This window comes from Nomia melanderi, chromosome 12 (assembly GCF_051020985.1).
Source record: "Nomia melanderi isolate GNS246 chromosome 12, iyNomMela1, whole genome shotgun sequence".
NCBI classification, from domain to species: Eukaryota; Metazoa; Arthropoda; class Insecta; order Hymenoptera; family Halictidae; genus Nomia; species Nomia melanderi.
Window position 1 is genome coordinate 3,230,085 of NC_135010.1, and position 27,115 is coordinate 3,257,199.

Consider the following 27,115-nt stretch of genomic DNA (forward strand, 5'->3'; position numbering starts at 1 on the left):
AGTCGAAGTGAAAAAGGAAATGTTGGTCACGCATTGTAAACACAAACACAATTGTGTTGAGCTTCGCTATTTGACAACAAATCATCCTCGCGTAATTGCATTTTACTATTATTCGATTGTACAAATAAAAAGCAATCATTTTATATTAAATGATATATATAGTGAACGTTAATTTTTGTTCATTTGTAACTACTGCATAAGTTCTTAAAATTATGTTCAGTATTATAATTAATTTAGTTATTAGTAGTAACATAATTTTTTATTTCTAGGAATAACTATCAAAAATAGTAATTTATATAATTATCATTTATTTGAAAACTAGATTATATTATTGAAATCACTAAATTTTCGAGAAAATTTTATAAGTAAATTATCCCTAATTTTTTATGCTCCCTTATTCTAACTTTTAATTATTTAAAAATTACTTCCTGGATATGTTCTAAAAGATTTTAAGTGTTCCATCAGATAAAGAGGTCTACTTCAACTCGAGTTTGATACGTTAACGTACGATAAATCTAATAAAGATGAAAGGAATACGATCAAGAGCAGACTTATCATGATTAACCGTAATATAAATCGCGTGGTGCAAAATTCCTTATACAAGGTCAAGATTTAAGATAAAGTTGTTGCATGGAGGAAAAGTTTGCATAGTTTTAAAGAATTATACGGAAGGATTAATAAGGATAAGTATTTACATAAATATATAATATGCGTAATTTGTGTTTCTCGATAAATTGTAACTGATACAATGAAAAAATATTAAACATGTAAAAACTACTAAGTATTAAGGACAAATGTAAGGTGAAGTTCTTATATAATCGTAATTATATTGTTATAAAGATCAAGTAATTGTATTCTTTATTAGGCAATTCGAAAGCTTATAATATTATTGTTTCCACTTTTACTCTTCACTACATTCTTAATTACAATCTTTCTTTTATGGTATTATGTAAAATACATTTATTTTTAATTAAATGTGATATTGGTATATACGCTCAAGATATATTATAAAATAGGAAAACAGGAAATAATATGGAACGTTTTTATATTTATCAAATAATTTTGATATGTGTTGAAGATGGTTATTAAAAAAATGTTGTGTATTAATTGTGCTTTTTATATGTGGTAAATTTCGAATTCTGTAAATTGTAATAGTTCAAACTACCATTTCTTTCATCTTATTTTTCATTTCACTCGTTATCGTTTTTTTTCATTTTTAGTTTAACAATACCTGTTCTTTTTCATTTTTATGTTTTATTCGTCGGTAATTACACCTAAATGAACATCATACAGAAACTTTCACTATCAATGACGCAGTGCACTACGTCTTTCAGTCTTCACAGGTGGGGATTCATTGAATATGCACGGTACAGTTCTACGTACTAGGACCATTCATACTTGTTTATAGTACAGTTATATTGCTGTTCATATTATTGTGAAGTAACATTCATGTTCATTATTATAACACTAAACATTTTAACATTTATGGAAATCGATTACTTTAACTACTAGTTTCAATTGTAATTATTATTGCGTTAATACGTTCCCTTTTGAACGGGAGAGTATCGTATCATTTCTGTTTCGCTGTTCTATCTTTTTAATATAAACTTCCATTTTGTCCTATTTGTATAAGTACCATGATATGCAGTTAAGTGTAAGTCTTACAATATAATTTACTAAAATATTTGTTGTTATGGACAGCATGAGGTCTCAGAAGAAATCTAGGTTAACTACCGAATCAACGAAAGCCGTGCTAATCACAAAACAAAATTGTAACATTGAATGTGATCAGGTTTATAATCACGAAGACATATCATTATGATTGCAGTCCACCTGTCGAGATATGAATGCCAAGATAAGAATTTCTGCAAATGCGTATGTTTCTACGTGCAATATTTATATGAAGTTTGTAAAACAACTTTTTTCTCTACGTGTTATCCGCAATCTGCCTTAGTTCCCAAGATATTGATTAACAAATTGCCGGAACTAGAACGTCGAATCTTGCACACACAGTTCGCCTCTTTTGTCCGTACACGCGATCACCAAGTTAAAAGTGCACAGGGGCAGGAGGAGACATCCACTTGCAACGCTTGGCTTGGTAGTTATGGCAACGGTGATACCTCAGTTTCGGCATGTCTTGTTATTGGCCGAGTAGCTCAACATAGAACACAAGCGAAACGGAATGCGATGAAGCGAGATCTACGAACAGTGGTGTCAGACTTCGCTTCTGCGCGGTGATGGCTTTTTATGTTTACTGAATCCCGGGGACATGGAGGCTCAGTTACTGTGTTTCCTGGAAGAACTGAGGTGCAGCGTGCGGCCGATTCTGTTTGCCCCTGTGCAGTTTTAGCTTTTAGACCAAGGTTGGGAACGTGGGAGTTGTGTGTCAAATTATGTACCCGGGAAATTCCTTTTTTCTCCAAAACTCATGGGACTGCAGCGAGTAGGGTCGGAGATCACGGGCTACCGGACCCAAAATGACAGACCTTAAAACAACAACTCTATTCAATCTATAAATCATTACAGCCTCCCAGTTTTCCTACCCTCTTTCGCCACTCCTTTCAATTTAGATCCTTTAAATCAGGCTTGTTTAACCCGCGGTCCAAGATGGTTGTGAAAATGGTCCAACAAAAAATTATAATCTTAGTAACTTTATGAGATTATCATTAAAAAACCTATTAAACATACTATTAAAAGGTTGGACAACCCTGCTTTAAATACTGAGGCAAAGATCACGAAACAGGTTAGTCTTCTAAAGCGAGTAATACCTACAATTGTACGCAATCCTTCGCCAATTTGTGTACTAAAATTTTTAACAATCAAATAAGTCCAACAAACACTTCGAGATCTTTTCTTTATGGAACGCCGAGCCGACACCTCGACGGCAATTACAATGCTGGCCCTAGCTCATCGTTCTAACTAACATGACACAAATACTAGTCTGTACAATGAGATGATCCAGTAAACGTAAATAAAAGTGTACGGTAGCTAACTTAGGTGCGACTGAGATAATCGTATGTGCCGGTCAATCGTCGTGCTAACTTCTGAACGTTTTGCATAGGTTACTGTCTTGTCTGGTTGGACAATCAGGTAAATGTATACTTAAGAAGATACTTTTCGAAACATATTCGTATATAAGGGTCTAGGATCTAAGAATATGAATTATTGAATTTCAATGTAACCAAGACTCTGTACAATCTAGATAGTACAAAATAGCGACTCAATTAATCGAAGCACTGCAGTATACAAACAAAAGATAAAAGCTAGGTTTTGGGTTAATTTATTTTACTCGGCCGCTGATCATATGAAACAGAAAAAGTTATTCAAAATGTTGATTTCTACAACATACTCAAAAGTCACAAAAATCAGAGAGGAAGCTGGGTTTCTGTGAGTTCGTCAAAATGTCATATTTCGTATGTTCAATTAATATGAAAAACAGCACGCGTAAAATTTTAGTCACTTTTATCTCGTCGGAGATGTTCAATTTGGACGCATCACCTGCAAATTGAGGAGTATGTGCTCCGAAAATGAAAGCAAAGAGTCCTCGACACGGTAACTCATCTCTCGTTACATGTGTACCTTGCTTGATCGTCGTACGGTAAAGGTCAAGACAAAGGATACTCGACGTGCGAATATCCTTGGTTGCGTAACAATTATTTTCCTTTTTTAAATATATGGTTCGCGGAGATATGCGCTAAGAGGTAAGATCATCTTCGGTTCCATGTTTATATGCTACATCATGAACCTCCGAGGCGCGGCGAACAAAATTCTCCCCAGAAAGAAACACAACTCCAAGGACACAGCGACATGGTGAACAAAATCGAACGATTCGTAGGAAACGTTGAAATAAAAAAAGCTGGAAAGAAGTCAGTTCGTTTCATCTGCCTATGCAAATATGATAGAAAAAGTATAAAACGATTGCAGATGGTCGCGAGAACGATTGGGTCGCGGCGGCAGCCAGACATTAGCGCGGAAAGGAAAAATAGAGTCCGAGAGTATTCGCGATAGCCGCGGTAAGAAAAAAAAGGAGAGGAAAGGTCTGAAAGAAAACAAGGATATTTCAATTACATTCACGTGCGTATAGAGGCCCGTACATAGGCGCGGAACTGTGTTGAACCCTAACGCCTACCGACCATCCTCCTTCCTGGCCAGGACAGAGTGGTCTTCCCCCTCCCTAGGCAGCACGGTTATTCTTCCCTCTCCCCGACAGGTAATCCTGCGTCCTTCCTCTCACCTTCGGGACCGCCCTTCTACTCGTTCCTCCACGGATCAGTTCCCCTACCTACCGGTGTCCAGTTATGTTGTCGTGGCGAACGTTGCTGGGGCGACAATTCGTTTGAGCATTTCCATCGCGAGGAAATCCCCTTGTTTGTTTTTCATTTTCTCCCGGTTTCTCAACATTGTTCATCGTCGACGACGCGAAGCGTACCCGGCCGTGTAATTGTGCGCGAGCGCGAGCAGAAAACGCGGGGAAACGCGTTCGGTTCCTGTAGGTATCGACGCATTTTTCGATACCGCTGTCGGGACCATTTACATTCCATACCCATGCGTGGTCTCCGGCACCAAGGATCTAGTGCTTCGTGAACTCGTTCGCGGGAGAAGTCGCGGATCTCTTTATTGTCGATCCGGGGACCAGGGATACCGAACGAGTTCAAAAACTCGTGCACACACTGAAGTGCGAAGGGACCTCGAGCGGGCCGAGCAGGCATGCGGCGCGTATCGCTGATGGAAAATGGACATTAGAGAGGTATGTAAAGTGTAGAGAATAGGGGAACGGGATCTATGTGCCGATCTGCCATATTGGAGGCTGGCCGCCGAGATAATCGAACGGGGAAACTTTTCGGACGCGATACATTTCCTGCCGTTAGGGGCTTCGTCGCTTCCTTTATGGTCCGTGAGAGAGCGGACCCACCTTCTGACAGGTGGAATGCGGGGACCAACATAGCCGTGGGGCCTGACAATCGCGATCGCAGCGACGCGAAGCGACTCGTTCAGGTATGTGGCTTTGCGTTGCCTGCGACTCCTGTCTTTTGCCTGTGCTTTGCTCTTGCTGCGGTTACAGTGATTCACGAAAGAATTCGAACATTCGTGATGCATCGTGAATTTCGTGGATTTATTGCGTGGATCATCGTAGAAAATATGTTTTAGTCGAACGTTCAGCGACATTCCATGTGATTTTTAGTTTATCTCATTTTTGACTAGACTCTCAACGAAGTAAACAAACTTTTACTTGATCCTGCGGTTTATGAATTGAACCATGAATATTTGTAATCTAGTTGTTCATGATTATAAGGAACGAAATACAAAATTCAAATTTGTATTTAGGTGGCGATATATATAGGAATTGAGAAAGATTTACCGAAAATGTGGTAATAGTTTCTTAATATATTGTTTACATTTGTGTATTAAATCTTTGTTTTATTAATTGTGTGAAATGCGTAAAGTAGTGAACAATTAGTGGTATATTATTCTGTTCTTATCAGTACTATTATACACGATTAAAAACTGTGAGCATTATGATTACATTGATAAAGTTTAGAGATAAAATTGATTAAAATTGATTAAGTGCTTGCTCTAAATGTTACAAGCGTAGGTATTAGAACCACAATTAAATGTATAATAATTCATTTTCATAGATTTGTATGTGCCAGACCTGTACAACTAAATTTGGCAATCCATAATAAAGTGAAAGTCAAAATTCTCTCGAAAGGATTCTTTTTTAGTGACGGTCTTTAGTAATTTTTATGATTCATTGATTATTGATGCAGAGTTCCTTGTAAAAAATTATAAATTAAATAATAATCATTAATTAGTCTTGCTGTATGTTGTATGCGTTATCCTAAAGAGTTACTTCTTCATTAATATCGATATTGATATTAATTAACATTTAACATACCTCACCTTTTACTTATCTTTGTATTTATCTACATTTATTGATTACTATTTGTTTTCTTTTTTTATTTATTTACCCAGACATTTTTAAATTTGTTATAATAATATTTTTAGCAGCATAATGTAAATACAAAAATCGTATATCCGTGTATTATTGGGTAAATCACTTCAAATTGTTTGCCTATTCGTATGTAATTGACATTCGTATCTATATGAATACTGAAAACTGAAAAATTATACAACTAAAAATTGAATCATTTTCTAACTCACTATACTACGTCAATACAGAATGTATCTTTCATTCATTTTTACATAATAATTTCTAAACAGGTTATTAACTCCTTGAATCACGACTTTTTATCAACCACTCTTACAAGAGCTACTTTAGGACTATTAATTTACAGTAAGAAAATGCAATTTCTCGTTCATTAAAAATAGACATTTATTCATTGAATATTGATAATATAAGAAAATATTGAATTCGAACTTGAAAGAAGCGAGTTGTAATCATATTTACACACTCTTATTTAAACTGCTGTATCATATTTGATGTCACAAGGTAAGGGATTAAATAGCAACTCGAGATGATCTATCAGTTCACGATTGCGATTGCCACTGCCATTGACAAACCTATTAATCCCTTGCCTGACGATTAATTTCGAATCAAGCGTTTCTGCTTACAATGCTTAATTTTGTCGCAACTCTGTGGATACGATTTTAACCAGTTAACTGCGTTTGACGAGTACACACGTTATCTTAAAGCTTGAAATGATACTAATTCTTTGAACGATGAATTCTTGATTTTTTCAGACAAACATGTAATTCTTCTTTGTTTTACTTTGGTTTTTCATTAAAATATATCCTAGGTGCATTCGTCCGGTGTTTGACGAGTACGCGCTTCTGTTTTTTATTTTATTGCGTGTAAAACGAGAGATTTTTTAAATAAAATTCCACAGATAACAGGTTAAAGGAAATTGAAGTCTCACTGCTTCAATTAAACTTATTTATGAAAATAAGAGCATTATTTTAGTTACGATACAGCATGTTTGTAACACAATTTGCGAAATCCAGTTTCGCGCTTAGAGCACGCGCAAGTGAGACTCGTCAATTCAGTGCAAGGGATTAAGAAATCCTTGGATGTTAATCATTTCCTTTTAAAGAACTATTAATTAACCGTCGGTGTCTGGATAAAGTAATAACTAAGCAACTCCAAAACAAATTTTCCTATTTACAATCGGAAAAGTGAACGAGATTCACTAATACGATAATCAAATTTTTCACGGAACCTGATAGAAAAGATGCTTAAAATGCCTGAAAGGTGGAACACCTAATACATTCTCCGTTATGTGTTCAACTACCGTGTCGCTTATTTATTCGAACATTGCGTGTTAATGATATTCATCTGGCACCAGAGGATTCTTGAAGTGACCGCGGCAAAGACGGCTCTAATGAAGCAACGTCCGACAGGGTCGTTTTACGAGTTCTCGTAGCTAGTGCACACGATCGTTTCTAATGCGTTAATATGTATCTAAATACAACACGTAACGTGTACCCGTTCTAACTTCGAGTAGTCCGCACTTACGTGCGAATTATCTTATCCACATAGGTGATTACTGTAGGGTCAATAAAGAGGGAAAACGATTTTCCAAGCACAGGGTAGAAGTCTGTCCGAGGACGTAGGAGACGATCGTTACCTAAGATGGAAATCTCATTTCTTTCGATGAAACGTACGAATTCTGTGGCTTTCTTTGTAGAAAAAAAGTATGTATGTCTTTAACTAGTTAACTGTTGCGACCTCTTTGAAAAGTGTGTATTTACCTAAAATGTGTCGCAAAAAGTAAGCGATGACGAGTATACTCGTGAAACACAGAGTATGTGTGGCTGTTATAATATAGAATTAAGTTGCAATGAAACGATTGTTTTATTTTTTAATTTCATTACTAACATTTATTTATTTATTTAAATTAAACATATAGTTTGCGTATGAAAGAAAAAAATGAAACATTGCAAACTTTTTTCGCAACGTGTCGTCCGTATAATCTGAGATTCTTTCTGAATTAGAGGTTTTCGTGAATTTAAAGGGGGAATCTCATTGTTTTTGATGCAAAGTGTGGATTCTTTGACACTTTTTGTGGAAGAATATATATTAATGTCTTTTAGTTGAAATTTCCCACGTGTTTCTACTATACTTTCATTAAATTTCATAATTTTTTCAGTTGAGTTTATTCATAAATAGTTTTATTACAAGAAAAATATTGGACTTATCAATTTAAAATTTGGATTATTCATTAAGAAGGAATCTTAATGTCGTTTGACCCACAGATAAGGTAATATCACGTATACTTTTTTCAATTGACAAAAATTGTTTGTCAACTAATTGTTTATTCACTTTTCAAATAATAAGATTTTTTTATATCAGAGGATAGCTACATCTATACCAAAATAAGATTATGGGAATTTTTCATTTTAGATGATATTAAGGTTAGATATCATGTCAACCATGAAATGAGTACCATTTTGATTTATGGGCTGTAGAAGCTATATTTCTGAATAAATACAAACGGAAAGATCCATAAAATTCAATGAAAGTATAGTAAAAATGTATGCAACGATTCAAATAAAGATATTCATAATTTTTTCTAGGAAAAATGTTACAGAATTCATATTTTTCATCAAAAGAAATGAGATCCCCCTTTCTTATTCTTTAAACGGTTGCATTGGCCCATCTTGTTGTTTAATTAATCGTCTTTATGCGGCTTCGAAGGCACGATGTGATAAATTTTACTTTCACTCGGCTGCACTACTTTCACCGGAGCGCCTGCACGGAAGAACATTTCAAAATAAAAAATGTTTGATAATCTTGTCCGCATTTCGAATGTGTAATGAAAGAAAAAAAATGTTCAAGAAATATAACCCAACTCTAAATATGTCACTGAATTATTGTATGTAAATATTTCATAAAGTAATCGAATGATGCTATTAAGAGCTTCATAAAAAAGAAATTTTTCGAAAAATACTAATTATATCATAACCACGATAATTAAAATATAGTAATAAATAATCTATCAATATATTTTAAATTAAATAAGAATGCAGTGTATTTTTATTTTATATTATGAAGTTTGTAACAGCATCTATAAACTTTCAAAATTATGGAAGCAAATTTTATAAAGTAACATAAAAATATTTTTAACCATAGCTAAAACTTTTTAAATTATACTTAATGAAATATATTTACTTGTATATTATATTTCATTTATTGAATTATATTTCGAATTATTATTTATTAATCATAGTATTATTTTAGTTAAGATCATAACGATATTACTATTAACAGAATACAATATATACATAAAATTAAGTTGTTGCGAAAAAGATGAATAGATTGATACAAAAAATGGGTAAAAGTGTAGAAAGACTGTAAACCAGCAGGTTAGGTTCATTGAAAATCGAATAATTTGCAATTAAATCCAACCCACTATTTCAACAAAGTTTAAAAAATATCCGCAAAAAATTCATTCACAAAAATGTGATTAATCCTTGAAGAACATTTTTCACGACTTTATGAGCAGCATTGTCTTAGATCATTCAAATTGTTATCTACTTACCAAAATTTCGTTATTTTTTCAGACCTATTTCTACGAAATGTGTCGATCTTGTTATTAAGTCCAATACAATCATTCATAATCATATATAATTATTCATTCATTTAATTTTACTTACACCTAACGTTTTCATTTGAAGTCCTCAAAAATCTAGGTCAAAATAGACTCAGACAACCTTCACGCGATGGTTAAATATACCAATACGAAGTGCAGCACCCCGTGTGCAAATATTTTCTCAAATTTTTGCACTTTTAATGAGACAAAATTAGATTCAGTCCACCTCGGCGCCGTATTTTATCTGTCAGGACATAAAATCGCCGGATGTCGAATAGTAAGAGGTTCGCGTTGTACATTATATGGTCGCGGGACGACGCGTCTAGTAGTCGAGACGCTTATTCGGCACAAATAGATCCAATCGAACTATATCCAGATGGTTTCTCGTTTTGTGTTCCGTCTTTAACCACTCGAGAAGATCGATCTCACAAAGTAGGACTCTGCGATAACTGCCCACGCTTTAAAGTACCATTATCTAGTTTTCCTTTATCGAACATCGTTTTATCATTTATAATATTCTATTTTCATATCCAGTTCATTAGAGCGTATAAGGAGCAGCAGCGACTTTCATGGATCATGTTCAGTTTTTTTTTAAACCGATCGCGTGTATAATAAGCAGCAAAACTGATTCAATGATTAACACTATAACTACCAGACGGGTTAACATGACTCGTCCTTGATTTCTTATTCCTCAAATATTGAAACGATAACAAATCATTCCGTAAAGAATTATCGAAGAAATTGTTTTCGTAATACAGTCGAAATCTCAGTAGATGCACTTTTAGCGTTCCAATAAAAAAATTAGAAATAGGCAATTCAATTGCTTGCTAGTATTAATATCAAACGTAAATACCGCGACCGGTCAAATCACCGGTTTTGAAATTTGATTTAAAATTCTGCATTCCCTTTCGCTCATTTAACTTTGTATTAATTCTTATATTATCAATTAATTGGTTCGTTAAATTTTGTCTTTCCTCTTGTTCTGTTTTCACTAAGAATAACTTATCACCTGACTTGTTTACGTTGATTTGATAACCAAGTATTTAACTGATTACGATAGGAATAGTTCAGTGTTAGGGAAGGGAAGTACGTTTAGTGTTAAAGTTTTCGTATAATTCTTTATTTTATATCATGAACATTTTTTTCATAAATTTCTTATTGATACATATTCAGCTCCAATATCGGTAAAAAAAATAATTAAAAAACTTAAAAACCTTTGTGTTATAAGCAAAAAACTGAAAAGTGAGTTGCTTATAACACGAAAGTTTTTAAGTTTTTTAATTATTTTTTTACCGATATTGAAGCTGAATCTGTACTAATACTAATATTAATATACCAGTACTAATACTAATAGGAAATTTCGTATGATTTCAAAACAAGGTCTAGAAAATATAGTGCAAATTTTCTTTCTGTAAGAAGTTGATAGGGAAAATTATTATTTTATGTATCTTTCAAAGTTTTATAATATTACTTTAATTTTCAATAAAGTATGTATTTTCCAAAAGCATTTATGTGATATTTAAAAAATTTTTAATCAATAATTCTAATCATTGCAACCGTTTTCAGAGTCACTGTATATAAATATCGCGCGCAAACTTATTTTTCTTTAAAAATCCTCTACCATCAGGATTGAATTGGAAACTATAAAATTAAGCGGCTTAATTTGATGATTTTTATCTCCGGTCATTCTTTTAACAACTTCATTTAATATTTCATTGCCTTCGCCGAGTAAACAGGAAAAGAAATTAAAGGCATTTAATTTCTAAACATATATTTAGATATGTTATAAAACTTTACGAAATTAGTAGTACGTGTATAATTTTTTCATAAAGATTTTGTTGTTTAATACAATTTAATTATTTAAGTAATAGAGGACAAAACTTGTGAAATCCCAGTATCGTAAACTACCTACTGATCGAAAAATATAACTACGTATTTATGTAGTGTTGATCACATAATTAAAGGGGCTTACGGGTAATCTTATAAGTCACGTGATCACATCATTCTTGAGTCGAGTGATGCATCTTTTATCGTAATCGCTATCTTTTATCATTATCACTCATCTTCGATAGCGCTATTCATAAAATTTTTAATTAAACTATTCTGAACAAAACGCGTGTTTACAACATTTTTATATCTAGGAACAATGCGGCTTAAGATGAATGACAAGAATTTTTTAAAATATCAAAACATTGTTTTGCTTGACATCGATCTTTGTGTAATTTACTTTGTCTAGATTGCCAGGTTTTGAACGTATTTTAAAGTTAACAAAGGTATCAAAACAAGTTCACATTTTATGTCACATCAAATATTAAACATTTGTGCCAATGACTATAATTTTTAATCCTTTATGAAGGATACGTTGAATTGTTGGATAAATGAATTTGCGAGTGATCACTGTAATTGTTAAGATGTTAAGCACAACGCTTAACTTGTTAATTGTAAATATTACAACAATGGCAGCGTTAAAAATAATAAAATAATTTTTGCTGTCATATACGCGGCATTGGATTCAGTAAGTAAAAGTGGCATGCCGCCTCTATGGCGGTATTAGTCCGTTAAGGGTTAACAATCTTTGATTTCAAATATAAAAATATAAGAAATTGTATTTTATTATTATTGATATGTATTTATCAGCTTATGTTTTACCATATAATTATTTTACTTTAAAGAGAAATAATTTAATTATCAACGATATCACAGTTCTAACCTTTTCCTTATCTTAAAAACTGTTGGCTTTTCATCACGCAACACAAACTCTTATGTATATTTTTAAACATTAATTTCTTCGTTCAAAAGTTTAAAACAAGAAATGACAGTAAAATAATCATTTAATTTGCATTACAAGTTTATTTCATTCATGATGTTTGTCGCAGCACTCTTTTTACCGAGTATGTCGTCCGTTATTCTTCATATTCTTGAATTCTTACGTTCTTCGAGATTTTTCGTCTTGCATGCGTATTGTTAAACCAGTTGGTTAAATATGCGGACGCATGTAACCAGTCATTGCAAACAAATGACCAGCCTTTGGGCGTAAGTCCATATTTAATCTTCCGATTTGTCCATGTTCCAAATAAAGTAAGAATGTGTCGGATTCGGCAATCCTTATACGACCGTGACAAAACGACAAATGAATACTAAAAGACTCAAATATAGTCGATGAATCATTTTTCAAGTTTCTGTTTCACTCGCGTGAGATTGGTGATCAATTTATTTTTGACTTTTATTGTAATCAAACTTTAAGAGATATATTGGCTATTGAATGAAAGTTAATAACTTATTTTAGTGTCTTTTTAGTATTTATCGTTATTACACATTTTTATGTTTGCTTTTTTTTACTTTTTTTTTTTTAACTTTTTAAGTTAACGTAGGGAAAGAACTAATTTATTTTTCGATACAATTTTATACAATTTGCTTTTGTATAATTTCAGATTCTTTAATGTTCGATTAACTAAGAATATTTGAATTCACGTTCATGTCAAAATATTAGTTGAATTTTGATCTTGGTTTCCTTACACTGACCATTATTCGTGTTTCATAATTTTAGATTGTATCGATAGTAAAAAAACCTTGACACGCAAAGATTGACCTTTGTTACATTCTTGTAACTACTGATGTCATGGTCCAACATCTTTATGCGGAAGGTGTTACGAGCGACATACGCGTATTGAAATACAGGGCATTTTTTTAATGTTGTTGCATTGATCTTGATTTACCATACATTATTCAATGCATTCGTTTTAATAATCACGTCAATCTTGTTCAATTCAATCGATAAACATATCAATTAGTTAGCGATTTTATATTTTTTCCATGCATCTTACGTTACACACCACTATCGCAAAAAAGTGAGCACAACGTGTGATATTAATATCAATACTGTTATGACTTACAAATTTTCTATCATGTGTTTACAAGACACGAATAAAACGTAATAAAGAAACTCTTCAATCTTTGAAAATTAAATTCAATATCTTTTTATGTATTTATTACGATAATAAAGTAATTACTGTTTAAATTGAACGGTTTGACCTCTTGACTGCTAAAGATTTAATTTTACACACAAAAATGTTGGAAATCACTATTCGTCGTAAAAGTGGTTAGAAAAATAAAAACAATTTTCTTGAAAAATTAAAATTTTTGTATACAATACTTATGTAATATATATGATACTATTAATACTTTTTATATAACATATTTATAACACAGACAGTCGGTTAAGGTGTCGTTTCGTTTTTTGTTGCTTCTTTTCATTACAAAGTTATCTATTCTAAAGTCAACATATAATCGGAAACATTCAATTTATAATTTAAAAATTGTAGTTTCCTTAAGCGATTTACCTCACTTTTTGTTACACATAATGAATGAACAAAATACGCGTGAAATTTATTTCAATATTATTCAAAGTATTTACTTGGGAACTAGGACGCTTCTACTATATCATTATGCAACAATTTACATTTGATTGATTTGAAATCTGTCAGGAGCTGAAAACATTTGTCACATGTCAAAAAGGAGGTAAACTAGACTGACTTTAAAGAAAAAATGATTAAAAAAGCCAACTTGAAAAATTACTAACTGTTTGAATAAAAAGCGGTACCATGACATGATTGGTTTGACATTGGCATGGTTATTTTTAGATAATGCAAATATATTGATGAAGGAAGTTTTATAATATAAATCGTTAACAAATGCTTCTTTTGATTATTTATAAAAGTATTCCAGCTGACAAATATTCTGCACATTGTATACGATTAAATATGGCGAAATGTAAAATGAGAATAAGGCTAATATGTGAAACAAAATGATAAAAAAACAAATAAAATGTAATACTAATTTTGCTTTACTTTTAGCCGAATAGATAGTTTAATATTTGCAATTTATCTATAAATAATAATGTAAGAAAATTAATTTTGTTACGAAAGATAGTTCCATTTTAATTCATAAATGCAATTATCCTCGGAACTATTCGTTATTTAAAAAAGTGTTTCAAATATAATTTCTTCTGTTTTGAAAGGTCAGCAATTTAATACACCTAATTTATTTTGAAGTACACGTATGTAGGAAATACAAAACTTACTACTATTTTTTCAAGTATAATCATGTAATCTATTTGGATTAATCAATCCATTAGATCATTTTCGAAAAATGTGATTAAATGTGTATATTATACATACATTTTTATAAAATCCATGACAAAAAGATTGTATTTCTAAGTAACTTTAATTCTTCTAATTGTAAATATATTTTCAGACATATAAATTTATTTAAATATTCGCAATTAGAAACTGACGTAAGAATTACAAAAATAATGTTTGAATGTCATCTAAATTTGAGGTGAAGTTTAACTTTAAAAGATGAATTTCAAAAAGTACTAATTTTTTAGTTATTCACTAAACAACAAAATCAAATTGGAAACGTATATTTTTATAAACAATATTTCGAATATTTATACTCGCGTAAACTTTACAGTGATATATTATTATTGCTAAAATGAATATTTGCTAAAGAGAAGCTTTTTCGCGTCCAGTTATGCTGTTGGTCAAAAGTTTTATTGGTGAATTCTTGTATATGATAAAGGAACATACAAGATATAACATTTTTGTTATTTTATTTTATATATTTATGATATATAATTTTTCATTGATATTACATATCAAGTAATTCCAAACTTTTGACCAGCAGTGTATTTTAGAAACTTCATAAAACCGTATTCTTCATAGCCACGGTTTCGATTGCGCGGGCGCATGTTCCTTCGAATCGATTATCTGGAAATTTTCCGTGGCTCGTCTGAAAAGTGGCTGAAGAATCACGAAGATATCGTTATCTTGGCATCGTGGCTTCGCGCTGAATATGCATGGGGTGGTTCGTAGCTTGTTAAAATCCGTGAACCTGTTACCCCCCTTCTCCTTTGCGTCAATGGCTGCGGAAGCCCTCATGAATCTCGAACCGTCGCATGCGATATTTATTAAGCGGTCGTGTGTTCTCAGCAGAAGCAAAGAAACTCGACGATCGTGAACTTTAAGGAGAAACCATGACTCAGTGTCATCCAAGAGACCTTCCAATTTGGTTAATCGTCCTACGGGGTCAACTCGATTACACGAGGTTACACGTCTGACCAAGAATTTCTGCTCGTCTTTCTTTATATTCCTTCGCCTCAGTCCCTCACTGTCATTAAGACCCTGACCCACCACCATTTCCTGTTCGCGACAAAAAGCACAAAGTTAGGGCAACAAAAATCAGGTTTAGAAGAGATTGCATCGGAAAATGTTAACCCCTCGAGTGGAAATGACGAGTTTCGTTCGTACGAAAATTGATTTTGTACATTGTTTTACAAATCTGCGATATTGAAACTAAAATTTTCGTATTTTCATGAGTAAATTTAATTGAATTTGTAATACTATAATTTCTTTTGTAATAACTGTGTTTATAAAATTGCAACAAAACTAAGTAACGTAAGCAGGAACATTTGAGCCGAAATAAATCGTAAGGTGAAGGGTTAACGGTCTTTTTTAATCTTTCTCCAATCCTAGGAGTTTTTGAGGAAACTTGGTTTCATTGACCCTAATCATTGAAATCGGTAGTCTCACTGCCAAGCACGAATACATCAGAAACAGTTGCAACATTAAAATATATATGAATTAATTTGCTGTTTTTTTATATTACTTTATAAAATGTTTGCACAATATTCATAATTGAATTTTCTTTTTCAAATTAACAAAATTGATTTGGAGCAACTGGCCATCATTCTATGATATTCTTGGAGTGGTGAGAGTTAATACCATTATTAATACAATTTTAAGAAATTACTTATCTTCGTGTCTAGTATGTACTCCTTTTTAGTCTGGTGTACTGCTTGTACATTTAAGCATTTAAGTTAACAAACCGTTTTTTTCATGTAAAATATATGTTTAAACAACAAAAGGGAATATGTTTTAGATTTAAAAACGTTTTGGTTATCTTAATTTTTTAAACCAGCTATACAAAAGCAGTATTTATAAGTTTTAAAAATATAAATTAATATTTGAAGTTTGATGAAATGAATAATAGTAATAAAAAAATTATACAATCATAATTATGCTTGTATATTTGTTTGAAATTATCGTTTCAACCTGTATTACATTTCTTTCATTAAAATGATTTCCCGTTTTCTTAACGAAGATTTTGCTGTAATTATCTAATGAAGAGCGAAAGATTATTATGGCTCTACGATGCATGAAATTAATTTCATAGGAGAAAATCCCGTAATACATAAAAACGCTCAGAGTATACAGGTTAGAAAGATAATTTATATTTTCATCATCTGCGGGAAGAGTTAGTTTTTACTATAATTTAATAAATAAAATAACATATATTTATTCAATTTTTATTACATTTAATGCATTGTAATTTTACTTTTAATTTATGCAGTTATACAAATATTTATTTATATTTATGGATAATTTTATTTCATTATTTCATATTTTACGTTTTCTATGTTTTTCTTTGTAACATTATCTATATAATTTAAGATAGCTTTCTTTAATGAAACAGACAACTATTGTTTCCAATAACATTTTTAAATATTAATATTTTTTTCTCTATAAACTACTTTTATCTATTTCTAATTTAACGCCGTTTTTAACACAATTTATTTTTACTGTTACTAGTGTTTCCAAACTTTGCAAACTAATTTATTAATTATTATAGGTAAGATTCCGAATCAGAAAACTACCGATGATTACAGTTTTATTTAATTCAAATATGTACAATAAGACAGATTATGTTCATGCTGCGAGTTAAAATAACAAACGCATTTAGAAATCGAAGAATAAGGAAACTTTAATAGTTTCATTCAGAAATAAGGTAAATGTATCAATAATTGATCAGTTCAGTTTACAAAGACAGTATATTATAAATATTTATATTTATATTTATATTTATATTTATATTTATATTTATATTTATATTTATATTTATATTTATATTTATATTTATATTTATATTTATATTTATATTTATATTTATATTTATATTTATATTTATATTTATATTTATATTTATATTTATATTTATATTTATATTTATATTTATATTTATATTTATATTTATATTTATATTTATATTTATATTTATATTTATATTTATATTTATATTTATATTTATATTTATATTTATATTTATATTTATATTTATATTTATATTTATATTTATATTTATATTTATATTTATATTTATATTTATATTTATATTTATATTTATATTTATATTTATATTTATATTTATATTTATATTTATATTTATATTTATATTTATATTTATATTTATATAACCTTAACTGTTTAGTTATTGCTACGTTTACCTTACTGCATCGAGTATATACTCGACTCCCAAGAACTATAACGCAAAGTGCCTTCTAACGGTTGATGGGACGTCACAGGACAAAGGTGTCCATCAGTCTCGTCCAGGGTGCTCGTCAGCAGCGGCAGCGGGTTGCGCGCATCTGGAAACACGCATCGATAAACGCGGAATCTCGCGTGTAATCGGCGATACGCTGGCAGCCTGCTAATAATTATTTTCGTGCCACCTGTTATCTTTGTGTGTCGGAAGGCGGTTTGGTATCGTCAAATCTCTTGTTTTCACGGGGGGATATTTACAGATAAGCACGGACGTGGTACGGCCCCGTCGTCGTTCTAATCGGTCCAGGTATCAATTATCGTATTTCGGTCAACGCGTAAAAACCGCGAAACTCGTTCCCCACGGCAATTTTCATGCTGGATGACGACGAAGGGTCGCGCAGGGAACGCATAAATTACGCTAGTCTCGATTAAATACGACACCGGCCGCGACAGAGAGTTATGTTGGCGTCGCCTCGCGACCAAGATTGTAACTGTTCCGTACTCTGTTACGGGTACACTGTCACAGGCAGAGATACGCACGAGAAAATGTACGAGTTAGTCCCTGGAGATATAGATGGTGACCAACCAGGTTAGACTAGGTGTACGCGTGCATCTCGCGGAATGATTCTTGCCGACTGTAGCTGACCGGTGCGTCGTCACGACCGGTAGGAATTATTTGTACAATGTACACGCCCACCTCGACCGAACGATAAAACGAGTAATCGCGATATAGTTTTAATATCTGTTTTAACATCCGATTTAGCATTCGTAAACACTGTGTACTCGGTGCGGTCTCGGTGCATTTCCTTTTCTCCCGTGGTTGTCTGATTTAAGTGCTGCCCGGTGGGATTAAGATCGGAACGTGCATACTCGTTCGCGAATATTAGAAGACTTAATAATTTGAATGGAGTTCACGCGACGAGGAATGTTTTTCTTTGGCCTCATTGTCTTTAATTTGCGTTGGCGAATTTAAAGCAGGCAACGCGGACTCGATTGTTTGTAATTATTTGTAACGTCATTGTCAAACTAGATTTATAGGATTATATGATAGAATTAAATTATTAGTGCCATTTTGTGACGTTACATTTTTCAGTTTGTGGTTGACTAATTTTATGCAAATGCGTAAACAAGTTCAAGGAGAAGGAATTTTGATTTAATAAATTTTGCAATTAAAACATTCGTGTCCTGTTGATTTTACATTTTTAGAAATGAAACTTGACATCTTAGATAGGTTTTCTTCGCCACAACATATTATTGTTATGCAACATTTTCATCTATGAAAAATTATGTCTTTAACTAAATTAGAAAGCAAACCCAATGAAACTTTGCCTACTGAGTTCGATATGAATTATTCAACTGTTGACATTTGCAATCATTAATAGCTCAAAAGAAAGCCTTTCACCATTTCGTTGAATTTTTATTACAGTCGTATATTGATTTTATATTTGAATCATTTGGTTGGCTACATTGATACCGCCTACATACTTACTACGAATTAAATTGTGTATTCGTAAATTGCAACTATAAATTACATCTTTTTAAAATCAGATAAACGTATCCGTAGTACGATTTTCGGATATATTATCTTATGAGGAAACCTTTTCAACCAACACACGCCGATTTTAATGAAACTTATATGAGACGTAGTTTTCAAGAAGATATTTGACACGTATTTTTTCTTCTCGGCGAACACCCACTTTAAACGGATGAAAACACCGCTAAGTTCAAAGGTAAAAGTATATTTTTTACAATACTTCTGAAACTTGGGGGCGTAGAAAGAACATATAAGTTGTTCATTTCGTTGTTCAATAATTTTTTTTCGTCATAGCCCAAGTTTCTAGTGGATGCTGACTGATAAGAAAAAATAAATGTCAAACATTTTCTATAAACCTATGTCTCACACAAGTTTCATCAAAATCAACGTGTGTTCATTGAAAAGGTTCCTTTATTAGTAATGTTTTTTTAAAACTCCCGATAATTTATTACCCTGTTAGGACTGAAAAAGCGTTCTTTTATAAGAAATTAAAAGAAGAGTTCTCGACTGTTCGCTGGCTAAACCAAAACTAAGTAAAAACGAAGAACGAAGTGCCATTTATACACTCATAATTGTCTGAAAACACATATTATTTGTTTCAAAAAAACAAATCTTCTTGTTAATTACGTACAGAAAATGTCAAAATGTTGGCATCAACCCAATAAATGAAGGGATAGCCGGTCCTTTGTTCCTTTTCTTTAGAAACGTCAAGCGTTTCGATGAGTTGCATGCTCATTGCCAGTAAAATAAAATCCGTATTTTGCAAACAGGTGAAAATCGTTGTTTCTATTTTAACATTCAACTCACAGGTTTTATCGTGTTTACGTGCACCGCAGCGTATCCTCGCGTGATATTCCGCGCGTGGCTAGGCCGTTTTGCGATTTTGCAATAGCACACGTACGTGGATTAGCCAGCGAGGTGAACGCGCTCTGTATACGAGCCGCATTACTTCATATTGCACAGAATTCTCTACACAATCACTGCTTTTTCCCCGAATTTGCAACATTTCTTTGTGCATGCATCTTCAGAAATGATGTGTAGAATCTTCTATGGGATTCTGTCTAGGTGAATCAGTTTACAGAACATTTTTTGAATGATTGAAAGAATCGTATTATCGATAGAGGTTATTAACGATTACAGAAATTGAGGAAAACAAGTATACATTATTGATAAGTAGACTATTATTAACAATAGAAATAAAATCAGAAAAAGTTCAGCAGTCTTTGCACTTCAACAATTTAATTAGTTTTGCAGAACTGTATGTGAATTTATATTTTCATATTAAAGATGTTTATTTTTTATTATATTATTAATATGAATTAATTGGTAGCGATAAATAATATATTTCGCAAAAGTAAGCAAATTTAATATTATTATTGCTATTTGTTGTTTTCTAGTGAATTTTGAAATAATTTTAAAAATGTAGGAAATTAGTAATAAGACTATCTATATATTATACATATAATATTATAAATATAGATAATATGTGTTATAAATATAAATATAATGATATTGATATAATATTATGAATTGCGCTCGCTTTGGAATTTTCTTATGTTAAATTTCATGCATCCTTTTACATTAATTCTAAATACTTAATAATATTTTAAAATACGTTGCATATAGATTGACTATTTTGATAGTTTTACATAATATTGAACGTCAAAGGATTATATAACGATAATCAGTTTACTGCAATCAAACGTTAGATTACAGTCGATAAAGCTTGGATTACAAAAAAAAACGGATTAATTGCATAATATGAAAGGGAAAAATAGAAAAATCGGAGTTATTAGCGTATCCTATTATACTAACAAGGATACTTTAATGACTCAAAAATCCAATTATTTTCATACTCCAAGAATTTATAAAAAATCTTCATAAGATAAAACATAAATCAAAAAGAAATATCTGTTCTTTGTTAGTCTATGATTTCTTTAAAGCTTAAATATTGATAACAAATAAAATAATAGTTTATTTCATTAGAAAGAAATTGAATCTTAAATTAGATTTAATAAATATGAGTATTATCAATTACTTTTAAGTCACAATTAAATATATCGTTTCTTTGTTATCAATATTCAACGTCTACAATACACGTAGACTTACAGACAGAACATAAAATTTCTTATACTTCTAACAAATAAATAAGACAAACGATTAAACATAAAATGCTGCCAATTTTTATTCTGAAATGTATGCAATTTCAATGCATACGATATAATCTTCGCAGAATTGCAGCTGCCTTTAATTAGATTTTGCCTAGTTCCACAAATTAATATTTAATTGTTAACAGATGCAATTACTTGTATCTATCAGGTGTGTTCTAAATTCAAAATATCTTACTAATATCTTTTTTTATTTATGAGTGACAGACGGACTTCCACTTCTTACTAATTAATGTTACTTACATTCGATGCGGAAGACGAATTTTGATATAGATAGTTATTGAAAAATTCACAATAGATATAAAGAAATGGAAAAAAAGAACAAAACATATGCACAGTCCCTGATTGGAGCCACTACAGATGTCATCTTTGAGAAGACCTGCAATAAATCAATAATTTATTTCTTATCTGTTTCCTCATATTAATTTTTTATAACACAGACTTAACATCTTTGCTCAACTCTTGGTCTTAATCCCTTGCACTCCAGAGACATCTCTCAATAGCCAATTGATTTGACACAGCAAAATTGTAAAGTTTGATATTTAATATTAAACTTTATTTTATTTCAATATACCTTTACAATTATTATTATTATACCTTTATATTAATATAAAACTTTACAATTATTTTATTTCTTTTATAGTTATTTCAAACTATTAAATTTCAATATTTCACATATTGATGCAGTATATAGTGTTGTTCCTCAGTTTACGTGCGATTTGTCGTCATACGAAACACTTCTGCAGTACAAAGGGTTAACAGGACGACGAATTACTATTAAATTACCTTTTGGATTTCCAATACTATGATTATCACGAAAAATGTTAAACACTATGGCGGCCCTAATTTTTTATCAGGAACTGTCTATAACTATTTATTTTTAACCAGTTAACTGCGTTCGATGAGTATACACGTCATCTTAAAACACAAAATGGTACTAATTCTTTCAACGATCAGTCTTCATTTTTTCAGATAAACATGTAATTCTTCTTCGTTTCGTTATAGTTTTTGTTAGAATACATTACAGGTGCATTTGCCCTACGTTTGACTAGTATGCACTTTATTATTTGATTTTATTGCGCGCACAATGAGAGATTTTTCAAACTAAATTCCATAGTTAAGTGGTTAAAGAACTACAGATATTTTGTAAGGACGTTTATGAAAGGACGTGAAAGGTTTTATTTGAATGGGCGAGGAATTAATTAGAAGGCCCGATATTCTCGAGCAATGAAACTAAATAGATGTCCCCGAGTTTGAACGAAATTCAGATGGAAGAGGTGCCGTTCACTTTCACCAAATTATAAATGGTGGACGGGCGAAAGTTGTTATTCTTTATGTCGTCGTGTAAAAGACTGTCGTTGATGATGTAACGTTCCACGAGTTTTCTTTCGTGGAATTCGTTTCTGTATTTGCATACTTTTGTGCAGCAATCACGTAGTCTTTCGTCGTTGAATGACACGCGTGAATAAAGTCCCGCCGGAATCGCGGAAACGTGAAATCCGCGACGAGATCTCGTTTCATTGTCTCTCCCGATAACAATGCTCCGGGTAATCTTGAAACTTCGCATATTTCCGCGTCGCTCGTTTCTTCCTAGTTTCATTTCATATCTCCACTAGTTCCAAATTTTTTCTCCGGAGGGATTCAGGAGATTAAACGTCAGTCCTGCGTGGACAGTGATGAGTAGATTGCGGATCTTCATGCGAATTCAGAATTTCAACGCTAAAACTGCCGAGTAGTTAAATTGAATTTTTTCTATAGAAGCTCCAGGAGTGCATCTCCTGAAAATTTGCAGATCGATTTGCAGTTCAGTTTTCGTATTGCTAAATCAATTTTTATACTTACATCCCAGAGAATCTTCGGTAATGTTTTCAATAATTGCAAAAAGAAGAAATCAGGAATGGGTCAGTTTGACCTGCCTGGTAGTTCTATAGCCAAGAACGTTATTAGAAAAGCAGACCTACGACAGACGATGGATTTTATTTGCAAACATAAAAAGCGTTACAAATTGGATGTTTTATGCACTTTTTCGTATCTTGTGTAATCTGTGCAATTATAATATTTTTCAAAAATGGTTTATAATAAACACTTATAATGCACAATAAAAGAAAATAAATGAAATTTTTGGATTAACATTTATCTTCATAAATTTTTGAATTAACATTTATCTTCATAAATATTAGCAGCTTTTATGCTAGGCATGTTTATTGTGTCGGTAACAGTCGTTTATTTAGTGTATCTATGCATTTATTCCGTAGAATATAAATTTTGTTTTGTTCATACGATTGTGTTTGCATAGTATGCAAATGGTTCTTTTTATCAGACGTACGCAGCTGACATAGATCAGTTTACAATTTTTTACTAATGATAGCAATATTGTACAGTAATAAGCAGTTTTTTTCCTTACATGGTTGAATACGAATAATGAAAGATCAACGAATATTAGGCAGTTAATAGTTAGAAATAAAAAACGAATTAATATTATATTAAAGGAATTGTAAGCGAAGATAGAATTTCAACCACTGCAGCTAAAAGAATGTGATATAATTGATATTTCTATTAAATGTGGTAAATCAAGGAACACTTTAAAAATTGATAATATTATAAAATACTCATTTGTAAAGAAAACATATTTTCCTCTTCGTCAGGTTGAACTCATGGACAAAAATTTAAATCTTTTTACTAGTCGTAATGTTTTTTTGGTACCATGTAATTCATATACATACCTATAACTAATTGTGACTTCTTTTATAATTGTGTTGTTCATATTTACTGAGTTGTACAGTAATTTTTTATCATAGACATCATTAGTGTAAAAATATTCAGAAGAATGCTGAATGTGAATAAGGTATAAAAACTCTCATTAAATTTTCTGTCTACCAATGCAGTAACAAATTAACACGATGAATGACGAGACAAAGTTTTTTTTTATCTGTACGATTACATCACGAAATACCACTAAAATGAACGATACGATAGTGACCTGCAAAGGTGCAATTACTTCTTAATGAAAATATAACCGATACATTCAAAGGTAGTGGAGGATTATAATTCCTAAGCAATCTGTAAATAATTTATCTGATCAGATAATTGAGTGAGTTTTCTGTGTAAGTTGATAATCATAGATAACTTAATAATATATCTTCCTTTTATAATAAATTTTATTTTTATGCTTGTATTAAACACATCAGTTCTGAATATGCCTCCACATTTTACTTCGAAATGTAATACTGTACGTGAATAGCTATGGAGAATTTTATTTTTGACATGTTTTCTCAAATTTTATTAAAATGAATATTAACTGTTACTGTTGGTGGTTGCAAATATGTTCAATTTCTTATTTTGGAAGCAGCTCCAAAATCGTGAGTTTAATTATATTTTAATATCTTAATTTAATATAATATGTTTATAATGTTTCTGGTGTATTAATATTGTGTTTGTCTACAGTGTAGTCGTAAAACTGGGAACAATTGTCTTATAGATTATTTAAATATATTACACAAGTATTCTAATGGAGTTATGGGTCCAGTACGGAACGATATGAAGTTAATAGTTAGCTATAAATGTCCCGTGTGTTTTTTGTTATTTCATAATGTTGTCATTTTAATTTTGAAATATTGAAATATTAAAATTTCTACTACCAAAGCATTAGGTATTCTTATTGTAAGTTTAGCACATTGTATTTAAATACAATATGCGACAATGTCAATTTCGACAAATTGTCAAGCGAATATGCAAATATTCAAAATATATGCATATATCTAAAACAGCATGCAGTTGTGTAATATATAACGTAAGCAAAATTGCAAAAAAATATATTTTCTGTATTTACGAATTACATCTTTAACTTTTTGCTATAAAATATGTATTTGTAAAATCATTATCAGTGTACTAATCACTGTCAGATTCCTTTAAAATTTTCATCGACGTCGCCATTTGATTAATTTTATTTGTATTATTTCTTTTCAAAGAATCCCACTTTTATCATTACCTTTCCGCAATTTTTAATCGCGTTTTAGAGGGGCAACAACGCAATTTTTAGTTCACGTTATAGAAGTACCTTGCCTTTTACAAATTGTTCACATAGAAGTGGTCTGTTTGGTAGTTTCAGTGCATGAGAATTTCAGGAACTAACTGATAGAAGCTTGCTATGAACGATAGATAACCACAAACGATATGTCTGACAAGGCTATACGTCGAGACACATGTACAAAAGGTTATCCCTCTATTGCATGTATTTTTATAAGGAGTTAGAATATATGGTTGTTATCCTATTTAAATGTCAGTGTAGTAATGAAATAAATAAGAAAATATTGATAAAGACTGTTTTATTGTATTTTCTGACTATTCTCACATAGAAACTTCATACATGTATCAATACACTCACAATTTGCAGTGTTGCTTAACTTGTTTAACTGCAAAACATTGAAAATTAATCAATTTCTATTAACGTTACTTACACTCGACGCGGAAAATAAATTTTGATATAAATAGTCACTGAATTTTATGAAAATTCATGAAAATTCATGATAGACACAAAGAAATGAAAAACAAAACATTTTGGATTAGCGTGGCTAGCTTTTTTCGGAGGAGGTGTTGCACCCCACCTCGCAAAAATTAGCTCCGCTAACACCTATCTCTATCATCTAAATAAAACTGACGTGTGCATATAGTAAAAAAACAATATCAATAAATAAATGTAAAGACGAAAGATTTTAGCTGATTATATATCCCAACGTGAAGTTCATATAAAACTTTGTCCTATTTCTAATTATTTCAATAGCTTTCCTTCTCTGAACATATTTGTCCAAATATATTGAACAATAAAAGAGACCATCCACTATGTATATAGGAAGAAGTAATTTATAATGACGTCCTTGGCAATATATTTCAAGGTTTTATCATATAAATAAATAAATAAATAAATAAAATAAGTTAAAACTGGAGCTACCTCGTTCTCTCAGCAAACCCTTCAATTCCCATGATTGGTCAATAGTACGTCTGGAGGGGGTTGGAACGCGAGCCACCAGCAGTGGATGGCGCGTCTCATTCAGTCGTCTTAAACCGAAAAAAGTACGACGGAAAGGTATCAGTTCCACTTCTATTGTTCCCGGCCGCTGAAACGTGCGCGGGTATCGCGCGCGCGATTTAGCCAGGTGTACACACGAAGAAGTGTAGTACACGCGCAAGGTGGTCGGCCGGCAACCAATCGCGTGGCGAGTAGTTAGGCGCCGTCTGTAGTCAGACGGTGACGTCGGCCCGTGAACGGCGCGTCGTCAGTCGGTGCTGGACCGTCGCACGCGGAACGCGTTTCATGTCGAAGCTCTCCTGTCATCGTAGCCACAACATTGCGCCGTGGTTCGACGTCGCGAATAAGTTTTGTGCTCGTAATCATCGCACTCTCGTGGATCGATCGGGTGAATTTTCTTCGCGACAGGTAGGCGATACACTCGTTTTATTTTATGCTAGAATTAGTGGATTTGAATT

At 31.8% G+C, this 27,115-nt stretch overlaps 1 protein-coding gene and 2 long non-coding RNA genes across 5 annotated transcripts in view; 1 reads left to right on the forward strand and 2 right to left on the reverse strand.

Moving 5' to 3' along the window:
• The first annotated feature begins 4,271 nt into the window (after nucleotides 1-4,271).
• Nucleotides 4,272-27,115, forward strand: part of LOC116426304 (uncharacterized) — a 175,396-nt gene continuing 152,552 nt past the window's right edge. For 2 of the 3 annotated variants that reach the window (XM_031975092.2, XM_031975089.2), the window contains exon 1: nucleotides 26,800-27,065. The gene's annotated coding sequence lies outside the window, so the exon portion shown is untranslated. Of the gene's footprint in view, nucleotides 4,748-26,799; nucleotides 27,066-27,115 lie in introns of those variants that run through there. The other variant, XM_031975096.2, reaches the window with a different exon arrangement.
• LOC116426306 (uncharacterized) lies at nucleotides 14,370-18,435 on the reverse strand. Its single transcript, XR_004234883.1, has 3 exons — nucleotides 18,118-18,435; nucleotides 17,893-18,033; nucleotides 14,370-15,751 (listed from the first exon to the last, which is right to left on the reverse strand). It is a non-coding gene; the product is annotated as an uncharacterized LOC116426306 (long non-coding RNA).
• Nucleotides 22,625-26,800, reverse strand: LOC116426307 (uncharacterized). Its single transcript, XR_004234884.2, has 3 exons — nucleotides 26,580-26,800; nucleotides 23,474-23,588; nucleotides 22,625-23,356 (listed from the first exon to the last, which is right to left on the reverse strand). It is a non-coding gene; the product is annotated as an uncharacterized LOC116426307 (long non-coding RNA).